The following is an 8936-nucleotide window of genomic DNA, read 5'->3' on the forward strand; positions in this document are numbered from 1 at the left end:
GTTTCACAGGGATTGGGGTTGGGATCAGCACTAGCTTTGACAGTGTGCTATCAACGCATCTGGGAACCACCCCTTTTGGTTCCTCAGCTCCCCTCCCCATTTCTCCAAATCATACTGTTTGCATGGGCTGGGGGTCACCACCCAACTTCTCAACCAGAAATCTGCATCAAGGATTGCATGTGAGGCTCTGGGCCTGACACCCTTGTGGGTACTGATCAGGAGGACATGGGACAGACGCAGTCCATCCATCCATCATGCAGCTTCCACCCACACCACCTCTACTGCAGGGAGCTTCATAGAGTGACACTGAGAATTCTGCACACACAGCATGCTGGTCTGTGGCACCATGTAGAGGGTACAACAGTGCTGAGTCCTGCATGCCCTGGAAGGATGGCATGGCATGGTTCCTGACCCTGGAACAGAGCCAGCAGGGTATGGGCCTCCACAAGGGTTGACAGTTGCTGGGTGTAAGGCTTGTTTGTGTAAAAATTATACATATATTTTACATTTACATTTACATTTATATTTACATTCCAGGAAGGGGAAGAGGGATCAAAGGATCACGGCTTCCTAAGGAGCTGGTATCTGGTCCTTGAGTCATTTACATAGGCTCCAAACCCCCAGCGAGCTAAGTCTCTGGTTTCGGTTTTGAGTTCTTTAGTGAGCCCAGCAGGGCTCCCACACAAAGAAGACAGGGGCACCACAAGAAGACTAATAGAGTCAACTGACTTGGACTCTTGGGGGTTCTCAGAGACTGAACCAGCAACCAAAAAGCTGGCATAGGCTGGATCTAGGCCACTGAACATATGTAGCAGACATGCAGCTTGGTCTTCATGCAGGTCTCCCAACAACTGGAGGGACGGCTGTCCCTGACTCTGTTGCCTGCCAGTGTGTTGTGGTTAAGTTTTTGGTTACACTGCTTTGATGATCCTGGACAGGCCATGCTACCAACCACCAGCCCAGATTCTCCTGGATCCGCAGATGAAATACACACACACACACACACACACACACACACACACTAGCTCATATTTTAAATTTATGTATATAAGTACACTGTAACTGTCTTCAGACACATCAGATTCCATTATAGATTGTTGTGAACCACCATGTAGTTGCTAGGAATTGAACTCAGGACCTCTGGAAGAGCAGTCAGTGCTTTTAACCACTGAGCCATCCCTTGAGCTCCACATTAGCTCATTTTTAACCTGCCTTACTGGCTCAGTGGCTGGATTCTTCTAAGCCTCTCATGGCTAGCGTGCCCTTCCCTTTACTCTTAGCTCCACACCTCTAAATCTTCCCTCAGCTTATTTGTCCAGTTACCTTCTGTGAAGCCCACTGGTCTTGCTGCCCAAGATGCTTTTGGGCTGCCTTTCTGCGGGCTGCATTGCCTTTCCACCCTCCCCAGCATCTCTGAGTCTGTTCTGTCTCTCTCCCCCAAGTATTGATTCTCCTCTTCTTGCCCTCTCCTTTCTCCTAGCCCAAGGGAACCTGGAGGTCCCTCCTCTTTTTTTCCTCCCAACCATTGGCTACTGGCATCTTTATTGATTGATCAAGAACCAGTTGAGGACAAGGACCTTAGCGGATGGACACGCAGATTCTTTATCAAAGCATCAGACCATTCCCCTTTACCTGTGGTTCCCGCTCCTCCCGCTCCCCTAACTGGGCCACCTTGTCTGGCATCAGTGGGAGAGGGTGTGCCTAGTCCTGCAGTAACTTGATGTGCCAGTGTAGAGTGATATAGGGGGAGGGGGCTTATCAGAGGTGAAGGGGAGGAGGTGGAGGAGAGGGAGAGTGTGTGAGGGGAGGCAGGGAGGAGGCAGGCTGTGATCAAGATATAAAGTGAATAAATAAATGAATTAATGAAAAAACTCAATTCTTATGGCAGAGGATATGTAGAGAAGTGAGGGGAGAAGCCATCTACACAAGAGGGTGTTCTGACAAACATCACACCCCTTTGCCACATAAAATAGCTTATTCACATAATGTACCTTTCAACAGCTGAGGGTGAGGTAGAAGAACAATTGTGCTGGACCCTAAACCCAACCCCATCAAGTGGCTAAGGAGCTCCAGTTCTTGACTTTAGGCTCCACACTAAGGAGTGAAGGTGGGTGATGAACAGATAATTCCTTTATCTCTAGTTCAGAAGCATTGGCCCTTCCTGGCCACTTCAACCTCCTGACTCACAGGCACTGCGCCATCTACACTTTGGCGAACATCTTAGCAGTTGCGTGACTCAGAATATCATAAAGTTCTCCTCACTCATGGAGGAAGAAAAGCACCATTTCTAGATGAGAGACTGCAGAATACTCACCTCCTTTGATCTAAGAGGCAACTTCAGGTTCTGATGTTTATAAAACATGAGGAGATAATCTCCAAAGATGGCTGCCAGCAATCCCTTATCTCTCTAAATGCACTTGCTGTTCCCCACAGAGAAGTGGCATTTCCCCAGGCTAGCAGAAGTGTATTGACTAATGCAATGTAGTGTAAGTTCTGGGTTTCTTGAAGCTAAGTCACAATAGGCTCCGCATGGCCCTCACTGCAGTCTTTCTGGTCCCCAGTACAGTTCTGTGAGGAGCCCAGGATATGGGGATCCAGCTGATGGATAGAGTTAGATGAGCTTCCAGTCAATAATGGGATGAACTATGAACAATCTTGCATCACCCAATGGAACAGTTCTGAGACTGGTTCTTCATAGTCACTCGGGGACCTTGGTCCTCTAAATCATCACTTTGCTATTCAGATGTGACCGCCACATTGTCACCATCAGGCTTCTAGACAATATGGAAAAAGGAATCGAGGAGGAGGAGGAGGAGGAGGAGGAGGAGGAGGAGGAGGAGGAAGAGAAAGAGGAGGAGGAGGAGTTGTCACCACCAATGCCTGAAAGTGGCTTCATCAGTTTGCCAAGACCTTGATCCCATGACCTCCCCTAAGCCCAAAGGAAAATGGGAAATGTAGTCTAGGAGGCAATGGGCAAAACAGGACTTTGGGAGGGCAGTGGCACAAGTTGAGTCACAAGTTCTTATCCTTTTCTCGGTCTGAGAGCTGAGTCTAGGCAAAAACCACATGTTCATCTTGGTCCCTAGCATTGAGCCAGCCGAGCCAGTGATAACCCAGGGTGCCGCTCCACTTCTATTTTCAGAGTAGACGAGGCCACAGAAGTGGTCTAGGCTGGTAAAGTTGTGAGCAAATGCAGAGAGAGCCCTGCCCGGAGAGAAAGGACAGATGTGGAGGAATTTAATAGGGAGAACACAGGGCTTGATAGATCTTGCCAGAACACAGAACTGTTAACGTTATGATTTGGGGGGATTTAACTTGACAGCTCCTTGGCACAGGTTTAAAGAACTCAAGCTGAACACCTCACTCTGCAGCGATTTATTGAACGGATTCCAAAATTAAGAAATTCCTCAACTGTTTCAAAATCATGTTAAGAAAATGCACGCCTGGAGCTAAAAGGCACTCTGGTTCATGGCCACCTCAGCTACTATCAACAGGCTGAAGCACCCAAATGCACATCAGGGCCTCACCTGGCTGCCATTCCACATCCCTGTCGGGCCTCCGTGGCTCCAGCTGACCCAGAACATGGATGCACACACTCACAGGCAGATGCCAGACACCAGCTGTCTCCAGAAAGCCATGCTTTGCCGCTGAGCCCGGGATGCCTATAACACTCCTGAAAGTCAACCCAGGCTGTGGAATCTGTGCAGACAGAGTCTGAGTTCTGGCTCAGCTCCTTGCTACCAATTTTGGTCAAGTTATGTCACCCGCTCAACTCTGCTTCCTTCACCTGTAAAGTAGGGCTTTATTGGGGCTACATTACTGGGTGTGCAAGAACCGAATGAACTTCTGGGCATTGGTCCTACCAAAGGCAATTAACAGTGAACAACAGTTCAAAGATGTATGAAAGCCGGGGTTTCAGGCCTGTCTGGTACTTCAAATTCAAGGATATTAGCTAACATCCCAAAGCCAGGAGGAGTAGTGGCTCATGCCTATAATCCAGTGCCTAGAGGGCAGAGGCAGGAGGATTATCATGGGATTGAGGCCAGCCTAGGCTAAATAGTAAACTTCTAGACCAGAACAGAATGAGACCCTTGAATGAATGAAGAGATGAATGAATGAATTAATACATAAATAGGTAAATAAACACATCAGAAATAATACCTAGTTATAGCCACTAATAAAACAGCTGTGCGTAAATGGAATGTTATTTGTTCCCAACCCTGTGACTCCAGCCTGACCCCTGCTGTGGTCAATCTCACTCCATGATTCCTAGGTGAAATTTGTTGTTGCTATGTTCAATACTCCCACTCCGCACCCTCTGTACTCCCCCTGGGTTCGTGTGTAATCCGAGGGGGACATCTTGAGGAGGGAGAAGTGACTCCATTTGGTCTTTAGGGTACCCATGCTTCGGGAGCCACGCTATTGTTGGCTGCTGACCTTCTGTGGCCTGTGGTAATGTGATCTCTGGTCAGTGGCTTATCCCATCCCATCCTACAGGTCCTCCTCCTGCCCTTCCCTCACTCACAGCAGCCAGGCCTGGCCCTTCCTTTTTCTAGGGCTGGCCAAGCTCATCCTTCCAGTGGCTGGGTATCACCCAGGTCCCTGTAGCTACTGAGCTGACTACTATGAGCTGACTCTAAGCTCACAGAAGCTCTACAAACCACATTTGGGGGTATGAAAAACTGGGTTCACTCATGTCTAAAGGCCTCAAGCCACCATCCCTCTGGCTTCTCTTTACCTGAGGATGAAAGGCCTGGGTGAGCAAGCACATCTGGGAAGCTGAGCCCTTGCACTTTCTTCAGCCACAAAGCCATGCTTTCCCAGGGATGGGTCCTTCTCACCTCATAGCCGAGCTCACAGTGAAAAGAAGGGATATTTTACTATTTACCCTTCTCTGTCTCTGTCTCTCTGTGTCTCCTCTCTTCCTTAGCACAAAGCTTGACGAGTTTGTGTAAGGTTCTGCGCATGCGTGAGTGCATTTTATCTCCCAACTAACAGAGTAGAACCTCTTTGACATACTATGCTACAGAGTTTGCTCCTCTTGTTATCGACAGCCATTTATGGTGGCTAAGGGGATTAACGGGCTGTGTGAGGGCCCAGCTATCAGCTGCCCTCAACAGATACTTCACGTTCTAGCTTGTCTCATAAGTTGCGCCGGTTTTAGTGTTGGAAATAAGACTGTCAGGCTGCTCAGTCTCCGGGATGCGTAGAACCAGTCCCCCCGCCCGCCCCCACCCCCGCAAGCTCCGTTCAGTCCCCGAAGTGAACAGAGCCTACCCCTGCAAGCTCAGTTAACGCTCCACATCTCACTCTGATCTTTCACTGAGTTTATTTTCATCAAAGCTTTGTAGTTAAAAAACAAACAAGACAAGCAGGACAAACAGTGCCCCTCTACTTTTGCTGGACCTTTCTCTCCCCATTTCGTTCTCCTAGCCGACCGCTGTGATATCTCCTGCTACATTGCCAAAGAAAGGGCTCTGTTGCTGCTTCTGGGGTTTTCAATGTAGTAGGCATTATCTGCCAAGTTTACAGGATGGAGGATGGAGGATGGAGGGTTCATTGTTGGTTGTTTGTTTTGTTTCGTTCTTTTGGAAAAAAAAAAAAAGACCTCTGTTACATACTACTCCTTCCACTCCCTCCACTTCCTCTCCCTCCACTTAGAATTTATATTACTATAACAATATAAACACTAATCATGTGAAAATGTAGCATTTTTATAATTGCCTTCCCTATTTAAACAACCTTTTCTTTTTCCTGGAGTTAGATATTGCCTTTTTCATACTTTCGTGTACACTCAACTCCAAACCAGTGCTCTCTTCTTGGCATCCTCGTGGTCTCTCTGAGGACTCTGTCTTCTGAATATCGAGTCTTTTGTTTTCTAGATCCCATGTGTTGGGTAATGTGAGTCGGCTTGGTCATTCTACATGATTTACACTCTTTTGTAAAGAGGTATGGCTTCTAGTGGAGGTTTCTTCCTATTACATGGAAGAGGAAGTCTATCCATTACTAATGTACACTAGAGCAAATTCTGCCAATGTTCAGGGTTTTGTTGTTGGTGTTGTTGTTTTGTTTTGTTTTTTAACAAATAGGCATAAGACCTATTTGTAACCTGGGTGGTGTCCTCCGTTTCTACCTATGGATATTCTGATGAAAATCTTGGTTTGTTTTTTGTTTGTTTGTTGTTTTGTTTTTAAAGTCATTCTAAGGCAGATGCAATGTATTTTGACAACAGAATAGCCTACATCATAGTAGGATTAGGTAGCATGGGTCCATGAAGTAAGTGTGTTTGTATGTTTGAGGCACAGGATCAATGAGATATCTCTCTGTCCTCAAAAACTGTCTTGAAGGTACAAGGCTTATGAGCTTCAGAGACTTTACTTGTAAAAGAATAGATTTTAATAGCTAAAAAGATTAAATGCCACCACTCTTGGGGCGTGAGTGCTTAAGTCATTGGGGGTGTTTAAAATGCCAATTCACTGTTTCTGTGATGTAGACTGCAGTTAATTTATACACAAGTGTGTATCAGTGTTGTTACATTTTCATACAATGTATCAGTATACCTTCTTGTTCTTGGTTTATTTCCTCATTATGATGGAACAAATCCTATTTTTTAAAAACCTTCCTAAGAAATGGTTCATGGGAAAGAATAATAGTTTAACCCTGTTGTTATCGTTTGATGCATTCAAAAAAAAGATTTATTATTATATCTAATTACACTGTAGCTGTCTTCAGACGCACCAGAAGAGGGCATCAGATCTCATTACAGGTGGTTGTGAGCCACTATGTGGCTGCTGGGATTTGAACTCAGGACCTTCGGAAGAGCAGTCAGTGCTCTGCTCTTAACCGCTGAATCATCTCTCCAGCCCATGATGGATTTTGAGATCTTGATTGAAAGTATCTTTCTTCTACCTCCCCATCAGTGGATAGTTTGGCTGGGGATGGAATCCCAAGTCAGAAATGGCTTCTTAAAGTTTTCAAGGCACTGCTTCACAATGACACCAATGCTGTGTTTGTGACACCATTAGCTCCCACATGCCTGTCTCTAGCTGTCTTGGCCTGCAGCAGAGCTGCTGTTCTGCCGAATCCCTTCGCCATCTTCCCAAAGATTCTCTTTGCCTCTCTCCTGTATGAAAGTCCATGTTTCCTGAAATCCATGTGTCATGTGATCTGAATCAGCTTTGCCATTTCACACCTTTTAGATTATTTTGGTCAATACCCATGGACTCTACTATTAGTCTCTTCTTGATAACACTATTGGAGAATGACCCCACCACCACCCTCAAGGATCTCTACTGTTTTAGAATTTTATTTAATACATTGATAAAATACATATTTTTCTAAGGATTGGGCAAAACATCTCAAGCTATAAAATTATGCGCTTTGATTTGGGAAACTTTTCTCGACTACTCTCATTAATAAAGGTCTCCTCTGTTCTCTTTCCTGGAGCCCTTGCTGATTTAAAGGATAAAGCTCATTGACACATATCCCAGTGAATCTCTACTCCCTTCTCTCTGGCTTTCTTTGTTTTCATATCGCTTTCTAGGAAATTCCTTTAATTTTACGTCCTGACTTTAACATTGTCTTTTTCGTCTCTCCTGCCAGCCCTTGCTAAGAATGCTGTATGCGTCTTCCAGACTTGTTATGGGCTTTGCATTGTCCCCGATTTCTCTAGGAACTAGTGACCACATGCTAGGTAATTTTCTACCTTGTCTTTTATAGATTCCTTTCTATTTGATTTGCTCTCTGCCTTTTACATTGAAGAACTGCCTCAGTTGCTGGGTGGTCCTCAATTTCCTTTTCATGTTTAGGGGTGTGGTGTTCAAAATCTGATGACCTTTGACTGTTGACCTTTAGCCAGAGTCATCTGAGGAAGAGAACACCACGGGCCAGTATCTTTAGGTATTTTCTCTTAGATCAGATTTCCCAGGGAAAAGTTCCCTTCTGGGTTCCTTAGGATGAAGGATGAGAAGAGAGCTGAAGGTGCAACCGGGGGTTCTCCCTGTTCAGTATCTCACTTCTCTTGAAGCTCCCATCTCCGCTTTCATTGGTTCTTCTTGTTCTGCGTATGGACCTGTTTATCCTTCCCAGAACACCATCTTCAGATCAAGGAGACCAGGTCTCTGTGTTTCTCCCTGAGACAATCTAGCCTCCCATTCTTAGTTCTTGTACACCCATTTTGGAGATGCCCACAGGCTCTAACCCCTGATTTCAGCTAAGTCACCCATCTGTCTTCAGCTTTCGAAATGCAGCCAGTCACCAATCTCTCTGTTCCCATTTCCCTTTGTCATCTGGGTTTGAGTAAAATCCACTTCCTGCTATTTCATAAAAGTCTGGAGATTGCTGAGATAAAAATCTGTGTTTAATTTGCCTTCATTTTATTTAAAGCACAATTTAACAGTTTTGTTCTTTCTCTCTTTATTCTGGTGTCGTGTGTGTTTATCGTATGTGTGCACCTATGTGTGTGTGCACATTTGGAGGCCAGATGCCAATATTAGGGGCTTTCTTCCATCATTCCCCACCTTCTGTTTTCAGACAGGGTCTCTCACTAAGCCTGGAACTTAGCTCAGCAGGGAAGGGCACTTGCCCTTAGCTGACACCGAAAACCACACAGTGGAAAGAGAGAACTGACTTCCGCAATTTGTCCTGAAACCTTTGCATGTGGGTCATTGTATGCTCACGTGCCTGTGCATAGTGTGTGTCATGAACATAGACACACAGATAGATATAAGCAGACAGACACACACACATACACAGACAGATAGACAGACAGACATACACACATCAAACTAAAAAGTAATCCTGGAGCTTTCCAACTGGCCCAGGGAGCTTCAGGGGTGCTCCTGGACACACCTCCCAGTGGTAGACTTGTGTCTGCTTGGCACCTTGGTACCATCCTCTAGATTTGCCTTTTTTTTTTAAGCAAAGGGGTCTCATTC

At 45.7% G+C, this 8936-nt stretch overlaps 1 long non-coding RNA gene across 1 annotated transcript in view; it reads right to left on the minus strand.

The window, feature by feature from the left end:
- Nucleotides 1–5312: 5312 nt before the first annotated feature.
- The window catches only part of LOC116073890, a 26198-nt gene continuing 22574 nt past the window's right edge, over nucleotides 5313–8936 (minus strand). Inside the window, exon 3 of the long non-coding RNA XR_004111959.1 lies at nucleotides 5313–5585. This is a non-coding gene — a long non-coding RNA (uncharacterized LOC116073890). The remainder of the gene's footprint in view (nucleotides 5586–8936) is intronic.

Source organism: Mastomys coucha, unplaced genomic scaffold, assembly GCF_008632895.1.
Source record: "Mastomys coucha isolate ucsf_1 unplaced genomic scaffold, UCSF_Mcou_1 pScaffold23, whole genome shotgun sequence".
NCBI classification, from domain to species: domain Eukaryota; kingdom Metazoa; phylum Chordata; class Mammalia; order Rodentia; family Muridae; genus Mastomys; species Mastomys coucha.